This window comes from Chenopodium album, chromosome 1, assembly GCF_948465745.1.
Source record: "Chenopodium album chromosome 1, dcCheAlbu1.1, whole genome shotgun sequence".
NCBI classification, from domain to species: domain Eukaryota; kingdom Viridiplantae; phylum Streptophyta; class Magnoliopsida; order Caryophyllales; family Amaranthaceae; genus Chenopodium; species Chenopodium album.
In genome coordinates, this window is record NC_137834.1 from 5217672 (window position 1) to 5233859 (window position 16188).

Sequence of the window (16188 nt, forward strand, 5' to 3'; positions counted from 1 at the left end):
TACCCTTTAACTAAAGTTTGGATATTATTTATTTGATCACATTATTAAAAACATCGACCAGATCTCACCTCGTGTTAGTTGTCTAATTAATTAATTATGCGAATATGGAGGGTATTTTTTTTAATGTGTAAAATGGGAATCATGATTTCATCAACTTTTTGAAGTTTAATTTGTTTCCCTTTTCCATGTAAGTAGAGAGGAAACACATCCCTTTTTAACCGAGATGTAAAGTTTGCAATTCCTATGTACAAAACCCAAAAAGCAGGGGAAGGAAAGTAAGAGGTGGGAGAGGTTTTAGGCAAGAGAACATGTGATGTGGGGGCAATAGACCATGGTATAATAATTCAATATGTATGGTAATTGTTTGGATTAATAAAGTTGGCTTTAATGATGTTATCTTAATTTTTAATTATTTGATTCATGTAAAGGAGAGTTTTGTTCATCTAAATGAGGGATTTTGTCCAACTTTAAATAGTTCTTTGGCAATGTAGTTAGGAACTTATAGGGATCACTTATAGGCATAACAAGATCTATTCTTGTAACTTTCAATTTCTTAACCAGCCAATTATTTCAAGAAAGTTTTGAAATGGTTTTGATCCCAAGCTTATCATAGTGATTGATGCATCCAATGAATCCTTGAAGACAAGAGGTAAGATATGACCAATGTATGTTGATATTACCCTTAATGGTTACAATTGACTATTGAAAAAAAATATTACTCAAGACATTATTCCTGGTATATACTCTGTAAAACAGTATTCATTTTATAATTATTATTGGCAAGTATTAAGGAGAAAATACTTGTTAATATGACATATTAACATGTATTGTTAATATAGGGGTTTAGTGGTCTTTTTTATCTATGTAACAAGGATAATAGAGTAAATTCACCACCAAGAACAGTACTACCTCACTAGATGCTAATTTGCATCGTTAATTCCGTCATCTACTCATCTCCATATCCACTTCTTTTTCACTCAAATTAAAACCATTAATGGAGAAATTGGCGGCTGCAATGGACAACTCAAAGGTGATGACAAATGTCTACCCTTTGGGGTTAACCATGCCCTTTGTTTCACCCTTTATCATTAGGGTTTTCGTTTATTTCGGCGGCGAAGCCGCCGGAAAGTGGTGGCGGTGGACATGTTTGAGCATCTTCAATGGTGGATGAAAGCTTGGACATCTTCAATGGTGAACGAAAGCTTGAGCATCTTCAATGGAGGATGAAAGCTTGAATTGGGCATTTACTTAACGTTAATGACGAAAGCTTTGTTGGGTTACAGGTGGTAGTAGAAAAATAATAAAATAATATATTTCACTCCTCATATTTACAAAATTGCCATCATATTAACAAGCTTTGTTAATATGGCATATTAACTGAGTTCTCCTCAGTATTAAGTAATAAAATTGTTAGGTATCTATAACAACATTGCATAGGAGAAAGCTAAGTAGGAATAATACGTGTCATCTCTGGGTTCAAAATTTCCCCTTTAAAAATTTAAGGGTTTTTTTTTTAATAACAAAAAAAAATTATTTATTTATTTGCCAAAGCTTCCTAGCTAATATCTAATAATATCCAATAATATTTGCTAAGTATATTTCATTTATACACATTCCACAACGGGTATGTTATTCTTCTATTTAGGGCTTGTTCTCATTGACTAGCTGAACTTAATTGAACTTATTAGACATGAACTGAAATGAAATGAATATTTTATGAGAGAAGGAAATTAATAGCTTAACTGAACATAACTGAACTGAACTAAACTTATTAGAGCAAAACTGAACTGAAAATAATCTGATGAGAACATGGCCTTAATACATACTATACCATCAATATATTTTTTTTCAATCTATAACTTTGTGATGCAATCCATAATTATTTATAATTGTGGTGCATGCAATATTTCCTAAAATTTTAATTATTTCTTTAATTTGATATACTTTCCTTTTTGTTTTGTAATTACAAAATTTTCATCTTATTTTGCAATTAATAATTAAAATGTTAAACTAATGATAAATAGAAAATTATCGTGCACGGCACACGATCTAACCTAGTGTAATATATCTATATTTGAAAAAAGAGATACAAAAATTATAAAAATCTTCTCTATAAAATTCATAGTTAGGCTCCGTTTTCTTCACCTTATTTTTGCTGAACTGAAATTATTTTTACCTGAAACCAAATTATATTTGTTGAACTTAAATTATTTTTACTGAACTTAAATTATTTTTACTGAAATGAAATTATTTTTGTTGAACTGAAATTATTTTTACTGATTTTCTATTATTATTTCTTCTTTATGAAAACTGAATTTTACTGAACTGAAATTATTTTTACTAAATGAAATTATTTTTACTGAACTGAAATTATTTTTACTTAATATTATTTTTTTAAGGTGAAGAGAACAGAGCCTTAGTACCTAGTAAGTAGAAAGGGATATATATGTTCACTTATTTGTTTAGAAGGATCTTAAAAATTTAAAGCGGTGAGAAAGAACCGTATAAGTCTATTTTTGTTGTTTTGAGGGACCTTTAGGTCGAAATCTGACCATTGACTTTTTCCTTTGACATTGACCTTACACGTGATTTTTAAAAAAATGACCATACCCTTACTTTGGAACAACATCTTAAGGAGAGAGAGAAAGAATTTGGGGAAAAAAGGGTAATGGAAGGAAACCAAGGAAAAAAAAAGTAAGGGGAGGGTCATTTTTAAGGTCACGTGACAGTCACATTAGGGGCAACCGTGAGTGGGAAATGGGAGGGGGATAGGCAGCGTGGGTAAGGGAAGGGAGGGGGGTGGGTTCGCCGGTGCCACGAGATCATTTGGGTGTCGACAACTAGCATAGAGAGTAGGGGTGAGCATGGATCGGGTACCCGTATCGTTAACACTAATGGTTCAGGTACCTGATAACCAATAACATTAAAAATGATATCCATTAACCGAACCAATAAGTTTGGATACCCGAAATTTAGGTACCCGGATTTTCGGATTGGTTATTGGGTGTCCAATATGATATCCAATAACAAACTTTAGACTTTAAAATTTAGTTATTATGATATCATTTAACACTAATTAACAATAATATCACGTGATCAGGACCAAATATCTAATAATACTACTAATCATTTAAATTATGAAGTGATTATGAAGTAAAGTAAGAGTTTAGATTTTGGATAAATAGATTTAAGTGGGAAAAATAAAAGAAAAAATTACTTATTGGATCGGATCGGGTAACCGTTAATTTTAAAATGATACCCAATAATTGTAACCGATAACAAATAATCGGATCGGGTACCCGAATCGTAATGGTTATCGAAATGGGTATTTTAACTTTCGAGTCGGTAACAGTTCGAATATTCGAATTTAAGGTTATTCGGATAATTAGGGAGGAGGAGGGCCGGTAGTGAGGGTGGCTAAGGTGGGAGTGGTGGTTGGACAGTGGTTAGACCCCACTAAGGCACTAACGTAGATAGTAACCAATTCTATAAAAGGGTAGCAAAAACTATATTTCTTTTGCTTTTAGGTAGTGTAAATTAAAATTAAAATTAAAATTAAAATTTAGATAGGTAACAAAGATAAAATTTTAGTGGTAAAATTTACAGCATAGGAAATTAGGGATTGGAAAAAAAAGAACAGATACTACTGGTATAGTCGATAGTCGGCATCCAAATTCCAAACACACTTGACACTCCCCTAATCCCCTTCCCTTCTTCCCTTCCCATGTTCTACTTATTCGTTCCATCCTTATTCCGCACTGAATCGCCGTCAAACGCTTCACCGATGCCAACAATTGCTTCAACTTAGGGTTTTGATTTCGTTTCCCAATTGGTTGAAATATTCAAGAGTTGTGGTTTTAGAAATAACCTACAAGTAGTTTATTTGTATTTGTCACTTTCTCTATGTTTACGGATCAATTTCTGTGTAAAAAAGTACGTATAATATTAGCTTCAGTTAGTGTAAAAATGAATCAAGGTGTAATACCATGATAATGAATTTATATTTGTCTTTAATCATTAGTTGCTAAAAGTATGTGTACTTTATTTTCAAAATTCAATGTATAAATTTGTAGACTTCTGAAGGCTTTCTCAACTTCAGTTTGGGTTGTGCCAATCAGCCCAATGACTTTTGAAGGCATTTTCAACTTCTATAATTCATCAAGTTTTTTTTTTTTTGGTGGAGCTATAATTTGCCTAGTTACTTTTGTAAGTGCTACTTTGTGCCTCTGTGTGTAGAGATTGTAATTCTCAAATGTCTGCCTTATTGGTACTTATTCGAACACTTTAAATAGTTTCTAAAATATAAGAAGCTAACCCTTTTCTTCTATATCTATTATAAGACGTTTTATTACATCCATTCCCTTTAAAGTTGGTAGTTTGGAGTAAATGCTTCTAATTTTATTTATATCTCAAATAATGCAAATGTGCAAGTAAGTAACTGGTATAAAGCCCCATGAATTCGTATTGGTGTATTCGTGTTTAAACTGAGGAACTATGTTTGGTCACAGGGAGTGTTTTTATTTTAGTTTTGAGCTTTGAAATATAAAAAGGTGTGTATGTGGTAGCCTGGTAGGTTCTTGGATATTTGGATTAAATTAGTGTCACTTTCTTATTCATGTTTTGGAAAATGAAAGGTTTAGGATTTCATGTTTGACATCTTGTTAGCCAATAAACTAGAGCAGGATAACATTCTCTGTTTCAATAATATCATGGTGGGTGCTGAAGTGATGCTGCATTATTTTCAAGTCTGGAATTTATGAAATTAAGTAACTTTGCTACCTTAGCCGTGCTAGTAAAGGTTTGTTTAATGTTTGTATCGTGGCTTCCTTTCTACCTAAATGTATTACTGCATTGGCTAATTATTTTCGTGTAAGAATGACCTTTGATGTTGGAACTCTTGTGAATATTTGTGGTTAAATTGATGAGAAAGACAACAAAGCTAAGTGGCCGTCAATCAAGTTACTCTTTGGTAAGTTTTGTATATGGGGTTTTGGTCTTGAAATTGGTCTTGTGTTGTTTGACTTGTTTCTACTTTAAACCTCTCTTCTTATGACTTGGTCTTTGTTCTTGTAGCTGTATTTTTGTCAAAGGTACTTGACCCTTATAAAGGTTCAATAGAAGAGAATCCATTGGTGAGAGAATCTTCTATATATTGCACATTCATGTCAAAGTATCTTTGGTGTATTTTGTTTACTTGATAATTTTTTTTTTTTACTTTGATCCGAAAAAAGTCTATTTTTCTTCAGTATATTTTGTTTTCTGTTAAGGTTTGCAGTATGCTAAGCCCTGCTATAAGCTAGCATATGCTTGTGTGTGTGCTTATACGTTGTGTGTGGGTCTTTGCGGCTTTGCGCGTGCGTGCAAGTATGTTTGTGTGTGTTTTTGTCTGTGCTTGTAAGTGAGTGTGCTCGTTAGTGCATGTTAGTCTGTGTGTGAGTGTTTATTTGTGCCCGTATTGATGTGAGGGTGTCAGTGTGTGTATTTGTTTGTGCGTGTTAGTTTGAGTGTTATTGTGGAAAGAAAATGATGTCAATATGAGCCCATCTTTTGACCCTGAGTTCCCAGATCAAATTTGGGTGTTCTCCTGTTAAATTTGTAGTAGAGTTTACACAAGAGTTGAGTAAACTCTGTTTTATCTTAAAACAGATAGAGAATTCTTGGAGTAGGTATTATTTGTGGCATTAATTTCTTTGATAATTGACCTGTCAAATGCTAAAACAATAACTGCATTTTTTATTTTCAAGCAACTTTATGAATGTCAATCTTCTGTTGGAGCTTTTTTTTTTTTTGGTGGTGAAAAGGAACAATATATTACGCCCTCATAGGCTTAAAACTAAACGTTAAATAATTATAGATCATAGTAAGTAGCAGTAGAGAACTAGCTAGAGTTAGTGCCCATTATAGGACCAAAATGGGATCTATTGTTCACCCCTACAAAAGTAGATGGATCTGGAGGAGCATATATTACATGAAATCGATCCATACACAAAAGATTGTTGCAAAACACATCAGACAGAGTTACCTCCTTGCTTCTTTGGCTAGAAAATCTGCTTCATTCACCTTCTTCCTCGGCACATTCATTAGCAATATAGATGGATTTGCTTGAGCTAGGTCCTTGCAAATGTCATATAAGAAATAAGCTTCATCAGTTGGAGTTTATTTGGAATTTATTCCCAAAACCCCTCTTTGACAGTCAGAATAAATGCAGATAGAGGTCCATCCCATATTAGAACAGAAGGTCATAGCAGCTAAAGTTGCAAGCAATTCAACTTGGAAAGCATTAACAGCTGGTATATGAGCCCCCACTCCCTGGACCCAATCTCCATTGGCATTCCTACATAAGCAGGCTATACGAGCAGAAGAAGTTGGACAGAAAGAAGCATCCACAACCAAGGACAACTGGAGGGATGGAATAAGTTTGCTGACTAAAGGTTTTTTTGGACCTGGTACCATGCTCACAAAGGAGTGTAATCTCCTGAATAGTGGACTTCACCCCTTTAAACCACTAGTCATAAGGTGAGGATTTCTGGTTAAACACCCACCAGTTCCTCCTAGTCCATATTTTCCACAGTAGGACTGCAAAAGTTAGGTTCCAAGGAGCATTAAAGGGTGGGGAAATTGAGGTAATTTGCAGGTTTTCAGCAATCCAATTTTGGATGCAAGAAGTATTCAGGGGTAAAGGAGATTGTTGTAACTCCTTCCACACCTTACTGGCTCTAGGGCAGAAATAAAAGACATGAAGGGCATCCTCCTGTGTCCCAGGGCAAAGGGTGCAATAGGGTGATGGTATGATATGTTTTAGGTATAGACATGGCAGTGGGTAGCCTATCCCAGAAAGCCTGCCATAGGAAGAATTTGATTGTAGGGGTAGCATGAAGATCCCAGATGTGGAGCTTTGTTTCAAAAAGATGATGTAAAAATGTCTATTTTTCTAAGTTGATGCCTTTTCTCAAATGCCTGTTGTTTCTAGTATGAAGTTATAAACTAGTCATTTATAAACTTCATGAGGGAAGTTTTCAATCCACTAACAAAGCTCAACGTAAATTTTGCCAAGATTTGCTAGCTTGTGAGCTACCCTATTTTCCCTCCTCCCTACATGAGCAAAAGAAATAAAATCACAAAGATTAGGGAGTTTTAAAATATCATTAACAATACTACCAAAGCTGCTGCTTTCTCCTTTCTTTTTATGTAGGTGATTAAATAGTTTTATGTTGTTCGTTTCAAGCACCACACTTCTCAGACCAGCTTCAATCGCTATGCTTAAGGAGTGCCTTGCTGCCAGAGCTTCGGCGACATAGACACTAAACTTACCCCTTCCTAAGCACACAAGTTGCTGCCATGTCATCTCCTAGGTAGTCATGCATAATACCACCCAAACCAGTCGTACCATACTCGAAACACGCTGCATTAGTGTTTATCTTGTAGTACCCACACTCCGGCTTATAGGTGCAGGGGCTGTAAGAGCAGTGGGAACTATCTCCTTTGCCTTCTCATACAGTCATACCCCCCCCCCCCCCCCCCAACTATATCATAGCTTTCTGAATCGAATCAACAACCCGGATTCGATAAAAGATCCACCAAATATCCCATCACAAAGACCAGAAAATACTCCTCCAATTGATTTGAGTAAAATTCATTTCCAGCCAATAGTCATCACTCACATACCCTAGTTACTTGCATATCAGCAATTTCGGTATCTCTTGGTAGCACTTTAAAATTTGCTATGACATTAATGTAAGAATTGATTGATTTATTTATAGATATTTGCAGTTATTTTAAGTGAATTATTTCTTTATATCTAATTTCAACATATTTTTTGCAGCAAATCTTACAAATCAGTTCAACTAGAATCGACAGACTCGTCGTTTACTGTTATAACATCTATCATTATTACAATCATAGAAAGTACATAGAATCAAAACTTAAATTTACAATTACTAAAATACAAAGAATTATCCACAAAAGTACTGTTTAATACAGACCTTCAATCTAGACTTAATCTAACACATTGACTAGAAACATGACTTTATCTCTAATAACACTAAAGAAAAAAAAAAACAGAAAAACATCATTAGTTCGTCCTGTAGTAAGCATTTCTGCAATTTTTTCATGGATTATTTCCCTCATTCTCGTCTGCGAATAGTTTGTTGAAGAACCAAGTAAAAATCGGAAAAACAAGGACGAGCAAAATGACAGCAAATACAAAACTGAGTATTATTGCAACTAATTGAAAATACCAATGTTGTTTGACAAGATGAGAGAAATATTGTTGACCATCTAATAGCATGTTGTGTATGATACCCATGATATGAACAAGCAGCAATACTTAAGATTATCAGCTGTTAAACTTTTTTGACAACCTCATTTCCGACGACTTTGTCGTCCGCATCATTATTTCTTGGTTGTTGCTCGTCTCCGGCAACGGCATTATCGACAATCACCTATAAAGCCTCTTCTTTGGGTTCAAATATTTAAGTAGACACACTAAAACTTTTGAATCATCATTGTTTATTATTGTTGTGATGTGAGGCTGAACATTAAGCTCTAAATAAATCCATGGTATTATGGGGGTTAGTAGTTACAATGTAGTATTGTTAAATTCTTACGAACGTGTATTGACCCAATTGACTAAGTGATATTGAGAAGCGCTTGTGATTCATCTATGTGGTTGTGAAGACTAGCAACTCTTAAGGTTAATATGCTTGGCTATAAAGAATATATATTTTTTCGAGAAGTTTATATAAATTTTAGAAGGAATGAAGGATGTATGTGTTGTGGGGGTTTTGCGGTAAATCTTGGAGTTTCAAGGTTCGTCCACTCCATGGTCAAGAGCTTTAAGGGTCCAAAATTCCAAACATTTCAACCGAGATTGAAGGTTGTATCCATTAAAATTCATATTAAATATATGGATTGATCATTTAAAATCTTGAAACTTCAAGAACCAATTGACAAACAAAGCTAAACGCCATATCATTGTTTTAAAAAAATTAAATCAATTAAAAGCAAATTTTGCTATTACAACATTACATTAACTATTCATATCCATAAACGCCAATGTCACTAGCATGAAAAGCACACGACAGGTTGGACAAGAATGGACATATACAAGGCATACCGCATACATACATGTTTGTTATTTCTTTTTTAGATAGTAAATTTTCTTTTTTTTTTTATAACTTCACGTTGGGTTATAATCTTGAGAGAAAACTAGCCTAACTTCTTGTATCTTTCCTTTAAAAAATAAAAATAAAAAAATACATGTTTGCTGTTTTCTATCTTTAGGAAGAGGGATTATATAAAGGAAAAAAAAAAAAAAAAAAAAAAAAAAAAAAAAAAACCCTCCAAAAATCAATTTATTTAGATTCTCAGAACATCCACTTGTTGCAATAAAATGTCTATTTTCTCTTGTAACATAGTATGAGTAGTAATGTACTAATGTGCATTTGTGTTAGCATTAAGGACTTTAGAAGTAGCTAGCATAGATTTAAAAGTAAAGTACACATGGTATAATGTTTTATGGGCCCAGTTACTATCCAAAGTAGAACCAGCATTATTATAACAAATTATCTACATTGAAAGTAGCCCATTGCATTGTAAAAGGTATTGAAACATTGCTTCAAAAAAAAAAAAAGGTATTGAAACATCAAAAGCCAATTCACATCAAACCCCCCTATAAGGTACGTCTTTGATTGCACAAGAGCTCTTTCTCCATATTGTCATTCAGCTAGCTAGTTGAGCTTGAAGCGGATGAGCAGTGAATTAGTAGTATCATTCTCCACCTTATATTTCTGGGATACAGAGATTGAAACTTATTCGGACTAATAAAACTATCTTTTAAATAGTTGGTTTAACATAGAAATTATCACTTCAGTATTGTTTTGTGCATGAATATTTATTTTCTTGGAAATGTACTAACTTGTTTTGCTAATTAGGAGAACTGATTTCATTATGCAGGAGAAAGAAATTTCATGTGAATGACTTTTTATGGTTTACAATGTCAACAAACCTAACACTAAAATTGTACAAATTTACTCTCTTTTTCAGAGAAAACCGTTAGCATGAAATCGTCCATTCTCATAAGTGTGCCAATAGCAGGGATTTTTTTTTTTTTTTTGGAAAAATTCCCCCCAATAATCCAACCTTTGCCCAGTATTCTATTAATAAGTTAACCTTTTGAAACACCTAGACTAAGTCAACCTTGTACCCTTATTTTTTTTAAACAGGTAGCATTAAATTATCACCTACTATTGCAGGTTTTGGTCCGGTTATGACTGTTGGGGCATTTACTTTTTACTTTTTAATTAATTTTTTTCCTTTTTTTTTTTTTTTTTTTTTCCCCTATATTTATTCCCTTATTTTTTGTTTCTTTTTTTCCCCTCTCAGGTGTATAAACCTTTCCCTTCTTTTCTTCAATACTCCATTAACGTTGCTGCCATTAATACCTCCCATTTCTTTTCCTTTTTTTTTTTTAAATGTCAGTAAGAAAAGGATGCTCCACAGGTTCTTGGTCTTCTTCTAGCTCGTCGAGAAGGAGCATATATACAACATCAAGTTAAATGCAATTGTGGCAATAAGCTATTATTAGGATTGTGAAGGATGCTCCACAACAGGTTCTTGGTCTTATTCTAGCTCAGGTCTTGGTTCCAAATTCTATGGGTGTCCTCTTTAGCCGGTTAGTCATGTCACTATTGTTTTAATTTGTTTATTTTTTAAAAAATTAATTTAATTTACAAAAATTTAAGTAAATTAATTTGTGTATTTGTTTATTGTGGCAATGATGCTATTATTAGGACTTTATTGCAATCGTTGTAAATCCAAAAAACAAGTTAATGCATCCAAAATTATACTAGCTAACAAGCTTAGTACAAATTGTTGGAAATAGGTAATGCAAACGGATGACTCACGCCCGATCGGGCGGCTCTCGCCCGATCGGGCGGAGATGGTCAAGGAAAAATAGGGAACTCGCGCCCGATCGGGCGGGCTTCGCCCGACCGGGCGGGGACAAGAGTTTTTCTACGAGAACTCTCGCGCCCGATCGGGCGGGCTTCGCCCGACCGGGCGGCGGACTCGAGTTTTTGACGAGCCCGATCGGGCGGCTTCGCCCGATGGCTCGCCCGGGATGGGGTTTTCAGATACAGCGTCTGGAGAAATTCGATCTCGCGCCCGATCGGGCCCGCCTTTTTTCTAGGTCGGTTTGCTTACGTGTTTCCTTTTTCCAGGACTCATATAAATACGAGTCTTATCTTTTCATGAGACTATTTACCTTTCTAGCCAAAAACACAAACCTACCTTTTGAGATCTGAACAGTTCCTTAAGCAATTCCACTCTTCGAGTTCGGGTGCACGGATTACAGAGAGAGTTGCGTTAAACTTGGGGGGCGTGCGTCACTAGGAAACTTGTACCGGTGGTGGCGTATTTCGCTTCTAAGGCAATGGATTTTGTTCCACGGCACGACTGTGAGTTTGAGATCTTCAATCAAGTATTTTCCCTTTCATCTTCTCTATTTTGTTATTGGAATCAACAGGTATTTTACCAACACAAATGAAAAAAGGGGTTTCAAAAAAAAAAAAAAAAAGCTTAGTACATATGATTCCTTGTCAAAATCCAAAATACAATTTCTTCACTTTGAATTGAAATAGCTACTGAGTCAAATTGACGATTGTCGATGCTTGACTTGACTGTGAGGCATGTATTGGAATCGGATTACGCCCCTACATATTTCAAGATGCCAAAAAATATAGTAAGCATATGTAACTGGAATTAAACATAAAAAATTGAGCAATATCATGAATTAACTTACAGGAATATATCGACTTCCATCTTCTGCTATGAATACACCAACTCTAGCCGGGACCTTTGTTTTCCCCCTCCCTCTACCTCTTCCCCTGCCAACACCCCCACTGCCACATGCTGCACCATTGCCACTTGCCCTGCCAACTCCCCCCTGTCCAACAACACCTCTGCCAGCTGCCCCCCTACCACCAGATCCCCTACCTACATCCCCCATCCCAACAAAACCTCTTCCAACTGCCCCTAAGCTACTTGAACCCTTGCCAGCTGCATCCCTCCCAACAGGACCCCTGCCAGCAGAACCCCGACCAATAGACCCCCTCCAAGCAGAACCCTAACCAGTAGCTCTACTCCTAGCCCCTGTCCCACCTAAAATCATCCTACCTCCCCTACCTAATTGTGTTGGTTGAGCTAAAACTTGATGGTGTATATGTGAAGGCTCATGATTGACTTCAGGTGCTTCTTTCCTTGGTCTACCCCTTGGTTTCTTTGCTGGTGGTTCAGAGGGCTCTATAACACCCTTTTGGGGACATCCTCTTTTGTTATGACCTTTTGTATTGCACAAAGTGCAAGTCATTTCCATGCCATGCCTTGTAATACCCCTAATTTTTGGAAATATTTTCTTAATTAGTAATTTCTTTAATTAATTGAAATAATTAAATATTTCTAAATTATGATCTTGGTCGGTCCATACTTTATTAATTACCGTTATATTCCGTTTTTAATTTTATTTTCCGGATTTTATCTTAATAATACTCAACAACTTTAGCTTAATTATTATCTCATGAATTACAACAAATCTTAGTTTTGATATTATCTATATATTTTAACTTGATTTAATTATCAAATCTAATTATTTTATTTATTTAAGAATGATTTTCGTTTTTTTTATTTAGGAAAAAAAAAATGAAATGAAAGGGCCGTGAGTTTTGAGTAGTTATGAAGCCATTGTTATCATTATCCTATTTTAACTTAAATCCCTTAATTTCTCTTAATTTATCTTAACCATATTAGCATCTATCCTACTTCCATCCCTAATCATTTCCATTGTATTTTCCCACATGAATTAACCTAGACTAAATTTTACTCATATTCATTTAACAAACTTACATTTATCATGTTCCCATACTTATCTCAACCCTCCTTTAACTCTATCTTACTACCCCTTAAACACTATAAATAGACCCTCAACACTTCACAAATTCCTCACACCAAAAATCAGAAAACTCTTTTCTCTACTCTCAATCTCAAGCCCTCCTCTATTCCTTTCTTGTGCTCAACCAAACCACCATTTCTCCCAACCATACACTACCCTTCTCTCGTCAACAACTTGTGCTGACCCATATTAATATCGTTGCCGCAAGCTAAGGTGCTACGCACCCTTCTACTTATTATAACTTGATTTTTTTTTTATGTATCCATAATACTACTATTTTTTTTTTTTTTTTACTACTACCCTAAAGATAATACTATTATACTTTTATTAATGTTATAGTTTTAATGTACAAATTATACGTACTAAGAATCATCATTTTAAAGGATTGGTTTATAAGTTAATAGTTTGGTAGTTCATGCACTAGTGGAGTATTATTTATAGTTTTGTGTTAATTTTGTTAACCTTATATTAATTAAGGTTATTTTAATTGTGTAGGAGGAGTCCCTCGATCGTGGTCAAGTTTAGTGATCGTACCTTAATTGTTCTCGTGATCAAGGTACGTATAGGTGGCTAGGCCCTTGATACAATGCGTGTTTTGGTAAATGTTTGTTTGGATGATTGTTTGAGTAAACGTATGAATTTTTAAGTTAACGATTTTCATAATAAGTTGAAATATATAATTTCACGATTTAACGGTTTAATCTTTAAAAGTGTTGATCTATTTAATAAAAGTTGTTGATTTATAAATTACTTGATTCAATTAATTTGCAGCTCATTATGGGCCTGAGTATTTGGTATTTTAATTGTCCCTCTACCCGGGACTGGTTAAGTAAGACCATGAGCTTTGTATGATCTGGTCTTTCCTCGAGTATAGTATAACTTGCTTGGGGGGTGTGCACACTTAGGTGAGGAAAATTGGTTTAGGAATATATCAAAAATTGAGAAGTTTATAAATTGAAAATCTATTGGTTTGGAAAGCTTTTATTGATGAATATTACTACCCTTGGAAGGTTTAATTATTTTTGGAAAGTTTAATTTTGGAAATTGACTTGTGACAATTAAATTTAATGGGTTATTTCAAAAGTATGTTTGTCTAATAAAAGTATTTACATGCCTTGCACTTACACGTACTTAGCGTTTTGCTAATCTGTTTTCCTTTTTGTTTTGGTTCGCCCTGTTTACCATTTTGGTAAGCAGTCTTGATTTCAGGTGTGAAGTTGTTCGTGCGCATACTAGAGTCGGGATTGGGATCACATAGATAGGAATTAATTTTATTTATGTTTGGACAAGTTTTTTTTTAGCTTATTTTGAAACAGTTATTATAATTATTCATACTATTAATAAAAGTTAGTTATTTTCCCGCTGCAGTTTGAGTAATTTAATAAGCCTTACGTTTTCACGTGGCGGTAATACGCCCAAGTCTATCTCTATAGTATTTGTATACGTATAAATATAGTATTTACGTAGAGGGAGATTTGGGGGTGTTACATGCCTGCTTAGTGTTCCCGGTTTATTTTTATCCTCATGTGGGTCCTTAATTCTGTTTTTTCTAGGTCTACCAGGTCCCACTTTGATTGGTGGTGGATTTACTTTCATCTCAACCCTAGGCCAATGCCTCTCTCCCTCAATTGGTGGTATACATCCAACATATGACTTTAAATACACCTCAGTTTTGAAGCAATCATCCACATAACCCTCTGCCTCCTGATTAAGGAAGAAAATGCATGCCAATGCATGGCAGCATGGAATACCCATCATATCCCATTTCTTACAAGTACATGACTTCAATTCCAAATTAACTATATTAGCTGATCCAAGTAATACCTGAGAGGCATATTTAATAGTTCCATATTTATTCCAAATTGTTTCTAGTATGCATTCAAGAAATTTAGAACATTCGAAGATGCAAGAATAATACCTGACATTGAAAATTTGTTCCGTAGAAGGAAGTACATCACACATTGCAGCTTTCTCTTTCTCCTTTTCCAAAATGGATTGAATTCTAGGGCAAAGGACACTTGTCTGCTTCTCCATCACCTTTCTCTTATTCACTAACCTCTGCATTAAAGCAACTCTAATATCTTCCATCATGTAAATCAAATGCTTAGTCCTTGCATTGATAATGTATCCATTAAAAGTTTCTGCCATATTGTTAGTTATGGCATCACTTTTAATAGATGTGTCCATGAATGCTCTACAAAAGTACTTCGGGTTATGTGCCTTGAAAGCTGCTACTGCATCAACATTTAGCTTTTCCAAAGCTTCTAAAGCCTCATTGTAATCTGCCTCATTATATGCTTTGGCTATTTTCCAGAATGCAAGCTTGAACTCATCACCTTTTAAATGTTTGTGCCAATGGGCATACACATGTCTAGCACAATGCCTGTGCTCAGCTTTAGGTAAAACCTTAGCCACACCATTCAAAATAGCCTACAACAAATAACTTATCAAAAACCTTACTAATCAAATGATAATTTATTACAGAAACTAACTAACTAAATGATAGTAATGATTATTGATAACATATTAGCAATGAATATGATATGCAAGTTTTGAATTAAGAGAAGAATCAATAACCTGATGCTCATCAGATATAATGGCAACTCCTTTTCCATCTCCAAGATGCAAGCAAGTTTGGAGGTGTTGAAAGAACCATTCCCATGACATGTTGTTCTCAGCTTCCACAACACCCCATACAATAGGAAACATTTGCTCATTGGCATCCCTTCCAACCGCTGCCAAGATTTGTCCACCTAAAAAAGTCTTTAAGAAAGCAGCATCCACGCAAATGACCCTTCTACAACCCTCTCTCCACCCTTTCTGCAAAGCCTCAAAGCATGTAAACAGTCTTTGGAACACTGGGTGGCTTCCTTTAGTACTCTCAATAGTCACCAAGTCAACTATTGTGCCAGGACTAGAACATTTTAGTGCTGCCATATACCTACCTAACTTGAAGTAGTGGTCTTGCATACTCCCATGCAACATCCTATGAGCACAATACTTGACCTTATATGCATATGTCCTAGTCACTAACACCTTGTATGCCCTTTTAATAGTTTCAATGATGTCTTTTGCAGGCCAATGAGGCCTAGCCTTGAACACATCCAACATCTCCCTTGCCACCCAAGTAGTCTTCATTTGTCTGTTCTTTTTCATGTTCCTATGGCATTGATGTTGACCTTCAACCCTTTTAACTATGAATGAAGCCTTCTTTGAATGCCATGAACCATAGACTTGGAATG

General features: G+C 34.9%; 1 long non-coding RNA gene across 1 annotated transcript; it reads left to right on the forward strand.

Moving 5' to 3' along the window:
* Positions 1-9974: 9974 nt before the first annotated feature.
* On the forward strand, positions 9975-14301 carry LOC145638712 (uncharacterized). The gene is made up of 3 exons (XR_014114697.1): positions 9975-10672; positions 13442-13502; positions 14144-14301. It is a non-coding gene; the product is annotated as an uncharacterized LOC145638712 (long non-coding RNA).
* Positions 14302-16188: the final 1887 nt, after the last annotated feature.